The sequence below is a fragment of the Otolemur garnettii genome, unplaced genomic scaffold (genome assembly GCF_000181295.1).
Source record: "Otolemur garnettii isolate 467f Iridium unplaced genomic scaffold, OtoGar3 scaffold00027, whole genome shotgun sequence".
NCBI lineage: Eukaryota > Metazoa > Chordata > Mammalia > Primates > Galagidae > Otolemur > Otolemur garnettii.
The window spans coordinates 11,124,827-11,130,836 of record NW_003852422.1 but is presented as its reverse complement, the minus strand read 5'-3'; the positions used below and the strand labels follow the sequence as shown (position 1 = coordinate 11,130,836).

Below are 6,010 nucleotides of genomic sequence, written 5' to 3'. Positions count from 1 at the left end.
ACATTTGTAAATTTCAATGGCAAATATTAAAAAAAAATGTTTAAGAGATCTTTTGTCATTTTTCAAGTCTTTTCTACCCAAACCACTCAATTGTCCTGATGCACTGATGAGATAAAAATCTAAGATCTCGGAGAAGACTTTCTCTAGATACTTACACAATTGACCTGAAGGAAACCCCTTCGTGTCTATGCTGTTATGTTATTACCTTGTTACAGGGACAGGTCCTGACTTTTATAAGCTTAGCATGCTAATGGCTTCTTCACTTGGGATCCATAAAAAATATATGCGTTTTCTTTCCCATTAACTGCTAGGCTTCCTAGATTTTTCTGGTTTTCTGAATTATTAATAACCCCAAGCTTTGCTAACAGTCGCTGCCATCAGCATCACCCGTTTATGAAGTACATATCTGCTTCAATCACAGTCAGATGCTGTACAAAGTGAGGTAAAGAGCCCTGACCCCTGTAATCTACCAAAAGTCAGTCTTGTAGCGGGAACTGTGAGTGACATGACTGAAATGAAAAGATTTTTTTTTTAACTTGTGAAGAATAAAATGATTCATACATGCGAAAGGAAGGAAATTGATTTTTATGTGGTAGCGGAGGAAAGAAACTTCCTATTTGTGTAAGGTAGAACCTTGAAAGAGACTTCATTAACCTATGTAAAATTTTCAAAGAGGTTCAGATAAAAATATTTGGGGAGTGGAAGGTGCTGAGTCCTTTGATTAAAATGATCGAGAGTGTGGATGCAGAAATGTATCAAGCAAAACCGTGTAGGGAGGTTTGAGTTAATGTGAACCAACTGGTATGTATTCAATCTCTGATAGTATGACAGCCTTTAGATAGTTTATTCTTAAACTTTTATCCTAGAGAGATTAAATGGATATTTCTATCTTTACTGGCCACGCTGAATTGCCAGAAACACCCACAAGCTCATATGCACAAACAGGCATTTCTCTTTTTCAGTAAAATATTTAGCCTGTAGTATAATAGAAACAACAGCAATAACAGCAAACCCTTCTTCCATCTATATTCTCTTGGAATCATCAAGGAAAATGATTACATTGGATTTGACAGGTAATAAAAGTGTGGATGAAACTTATAGTTTACTACCATAACAGGTTATATCAGAGAAAATTATAAGATTTATCTATCCATGAAACCTGAGAAAATGAAGTTCCTGAATTAGGCCTACTTGTGTATTCTCGCCACCGGATTCTATTATATTGGAGATAATACACAAAGATTGAAAATGAGCACTTTATAGGGTTTGTGTTAAATGGCTGATTTATTTACTGTTTGGAACAAGCGTCATACCAAGAGATTTTGTTTAATTTGAGGTTAATTTTTAATCTGGGTATTTCCAACCTATTGAAATTTGACATAAAATCTTGGCTTCCCAGAGATGAATAAAGCAGAATATTTCATACACTTACTTGAGACAGCATTAAAGGAAACTGGAGCCATGAAAACGTCATGGTGCAATTTAGTGAAAATTTATCTTCACAGGGAATTGTTCAATTACAAGTGAAATGAGATTGGAAATAATCTTTTCTTCTATAAACCTTACACCTGGAAGACAATACATCTGTTTAATATGTTCTATTTGCAAAATTCTGATCTGTACCTCCCTTATTGAATTCAACACCCATAGGACACATATGTTATTATTGGTGCATTCCCAAAAGCTGAACAGACACAATGAATACGTCTCACTCATTTGTTTTAATTAGTCCTTTTATTGCCCAGAATACACTAATCACGGTTAATGTGATGGCCAACGAAAGCACATTAATATCTCCTAAAATCCAAAAAATACAAGTAGACATATACACAAATATTAAGAGCAAAAACCTCATGAAATGTGTATGAACACCTGAGGTCTTTATTTCCAAAATTAAATTTCTCTAAACACTAATTTTCTCTAAACAGGACTCACATTATTTTAGTGATTTCCATTGTAAGTCTGTTTAAAAAAAAAGAAACTCTACATGTAATGGAACAAAGGTCAGTGAGGAAGTCTGTAGTGTCAACAGTTCTGGTTTCCATGTTGAAAACCTTCCACAGGCCTGGTGGACCAGACAGGGGTGCTCCACTCGGCCTTTCTCTACCTCGTCCAGTTGTTTCCCGGCATATTTGTTTATATCAGTAAATTCACTGGCACACCCTTTTGTGTGCTCTACAATTCTCCACTCTGTGTTTTCCCAAGCTGCTCCCTCTGTTTAGTTTGCGTTTATTTCATTGTTTTTCATTTCTCTTTCTTTCTTTCTTTCTTTCTTTCTTTCTTTCTTTCTTTCTTTCTTTCTTTCTTTTTTTTGAAGTTTTTGTCAGGGGCTGGGTTTGAACCCACCACCTCCGGCATATGGGGCCAGCGCTCTACTCCTTTGAGCCACAGGTATCGCCCATATTTCTGTTTCTTTTTGTGACTTTTTTAGATTACCACAAATCAGCCCATGAAGGAGTGTCCTATAAGCTCTCTACTCACCAGCTGATTGAACTTTTGCCTACTTGTAAAATTTCCTAGAATATAAAGTCATAAATTTTGAATTTAGATTTCTTATTTTCTGTACTCACCAACATTTTTATTTATGAATCCCCCCAACATTGTAATTTACTTAGGTTAATATTTTAGTAGGAGAAGATTGATAGTGACATTTGTATTGCCTCTAAGGACATTTCTTAGCTTTTTATAATTATTATGATGTGTTAAGTTTTTAATGAAATACTGAATGCTGGATACTTTCTTGCTCCAATCCCTTAATGGTATTACTATGTTGTCTCAATTATTTTACATAAATCAAGTTAGCTATGTGGATATTAATTTGGAAGAACACTTATTTTTTTTCCTAAAAAATAAACAAAATTTCAATATTACAGCACATACCAATAGACAAAATTCGGAGATTACTAAACTTTCTTGAGGTGATTTGCAATTTGCTTACCTATTTCTGATTCTGAAACACCAAATGTTCCTAGAACACCAAATGTTCAGTTTGACATTGAAACCATTTTCTTTTCTTTTTTCTTCTTTTTTAAAAAATTTTTTTTTGGCATTCCCTAGTAGGTGGATACATTGGTGCCACTTTAAATCCTAGGAGCTTTTATGCAATGTAAAGTATTCTCGGAGAGGACTCCAGGTTAGTAATTTTCTTCCATCCACTGTACAAGTAGCACAGATAATTTAGAGGAGAGACAGCTGCCTTTGTGAGATGGAGAATTAATGACAGCAGCTAAATGTTCCTTTCATTTACTATTGTGATTTCAATGGACTGGGGACTAGTCAGAAGTGTATTAATGGAAGCCGAGGTCAACAACCGTTCTTTACAAGTGGTCCCTTTCACAACAATAAAAAGAGATTACTTGACAATACATTGTCCTGGCCACTGCAAGTAGACACAGGAAATATTTATAAAATGCAAACTTCACATTGCACACAAGTACATTCCTTTGTTAATTAGTCTGGGTAAGAGCTAATTTTTCTTTTCTTCACATACTACAATTAAAAATAATTTTTTAGTTTAATATTTTAGATCCAATATTAAACACGTAAAATTCCTAACTGTGAATATTTTCTTTTTTTATTCACAAACTCTAACATCTTTATTGTACATCTCCCTAGGCGCGACCTCACCTGCTGTCAACATCAGATGTTTCTATGTTTTTCAGACTGAATTAGACACCAGCTTTGCCCTGGAGGGGCCACTCGCACAACATCGGCACCCAGTGTGTGATTATAAAGTAGGAAAAGTTGGGCTGAAAAGGCTGAGGGAAAGCATGAATTTTTGCAGGTCTCACAGATTATTGCAGAAATTATGTGTAGAATTTGGAGAGTCAATTTGTGCAAAAGATGATTGGTTACACCACAACAATACTAGGCAACAAGGTACGTATTTTCTGATCAAAAGTTTTAGTCAGAGGAGCAAAGTACCAGATGGAAAGTAACTGAATTACGTTGACTTTATCTCATTGCAGTCCTTGAGGATCCAGCACGTCACTTGTTTAGCGGATTCATTGAAAGAATAGGCTACAAAGTAGATGCTAACAGCCAGATTAAAGGTTGAAGTACTTCATTAGAAGACTCCTCTCAACTACTAATGTGTCTGGTAATGTGGATATTGACGCTGCCACCATCATTCATGTGCCTATATCGGATTTCAAACACATCCCCGAACTTACAACACACCCTCATAAAACTTGGGTTATAAACCTCCAGCCCATTGTTGAGTGTGGAGACCCAACCACCTAGATCCAGAGTCTTACTCCACGACTTTTCGACTGATGATGCCATTAAAAACTCCCACTCATCTTTTGCAGATGAAAAGGATCAGAGAAAGAGGATCAGTTTCAGAGTGGACTATGATGTGATGGCTTCAAATATTTTCTGCCCATGTAAGAGAGGCAAATTTTCTACACCCTTTTCTTGCAGTGAGTCTTAGAGTGAATCAATTGTATTTACTTTAATTATGAGAAAATTCCCAGAAAAGGCAGTTGAAGGACGTGTTACAGGTCCAGTGCTGTTTGAAATCAGGGAGGTAGAAATGAACAATACTGGTATAGCTAATATACTCATGGAGATTTAAATGTAGTGTAATGTGAAATATAGAAGAATAAACAAAATACAGGGTGATAATGCCGTACGTAGTAAATGAGAAATGACCGTGTACAGGCGGATCCCTGATCTAGAGACACTGAGACTCTGCAGAGGAAATGACCTGGAGTTGAGACCTACAGGATGAGGAGGGGACGAGTGACAGCTCTTTTAGAATTTGTCTAGCAGATTTCCCAGTCTCTACCAGAAGACCATAAAAAAATAAATTATATATATATATGAGAGAGGTTAGCCTGGTGATAGAGGAAGGAGTGTTTTAGACAAAGGAAACAGCTTGGGCTGAGCATTTACAAGGAGAAAATTTTTTGGAATATGAAGAAGCTCCTTGTGGCTGGAGTATAAGGCGTGAGAAAGAGAAATGGATGGCAGGAAAGTGAGGGAGGAGAGACCTAAAACAGGAAATAGTCGTAAACCCTCCTGAGGAGGTGGAGCCTGCTCGATGGGCAATGAGGAGCTTCTGTGAAAATTAGGGAATGACGCGACTGGACGTGAGTTTCAGGAGGATCATTCTGGCAGCAGCCAACGGCCAGGCCAGACCAGACCTGGGGATAAGTGACAGGTGGATGGATGCTCTGGTGCTTAGATAAGAGCCGATGGCAGCCTCAAGGACAGTGTCAAAGGAGCAAAGCAGTGACCATGGGCAGGGCATTTAGGAGGCAGGACTGAGCTGGGCTTGAGCAGCTCTTGGCAGTGGATGTGGGAGGGGGAGGTGAAAAGTGAAAAATGAAGGGTGACATCCAAGGTTCTGGTTTTCACTAATTCAGTTCATTGAAGTTTCATTATCCGTGCTTCATTATAGTGACAGCCACACATAACAAAGGCAAAGATCTCACCGGTCCCAAGTAAAGCCATTGGCAATGTCTCCCAAGAGTAACAAGGAATTCCCCAGAGTTATTTGTAGGGAGGAAAGTTACAAAGCCTTCTCCTCCTGCTGGTCTCAGCCCTCTGGAAGTCTGATAAACGTGGACGTCTTTCACTTGAAACTCTCACACATTGGGGGGTACAAAGTTGTCAGTATGAGTGGGAATATGCCCCCTCCTGCAGATATCTGAAGCTAAATGTTAAGTTTAGAAACACTGATGAAAGATTTAAAAAACGCCAAACTCCACATTTCCTTCTTAGACTTTGACTATGACTTACATAGTCGACAGCTTCCCTACACATCAGTTTTATCCCTCCTCCATTTAAGGAGGTATTTATGGAGCATCTGCTACCCCATAGGAATAATCATATATAAATATTCATGACTTGCCTCCTGAAAGAGCTCCAGTTCATTCTTCCTTATACAAAGGACAAGTAAATAACACCTCCTCTAGAAGCACTTGTTTTCAGATTATCAAGTATGTGAAGATGAAGTCTGGATTCAAACCAGGGAGGAAAGAGTAAACATTCAAAGAAAATGTCA

General features: G+C 37.6%; 1 non-coding gene across 1 annotated transcript; it reads left to right on the top strand.

The window, feature by feature from the left end:
* The first annotated feature begins 4,741 nt into the window (after positions 1-4,741).
* Positions 4,742-4,800, top strand: LOC111724872. The gene has a single exon (XR_002773083.1). It is a non-coding gene; the product is annotated as a U7 small nuclear RNA (small nuclear RNA).
* The last annotated feature ends 1,210 nt before the right edge of the window (positions 4,801-6,010 follow it).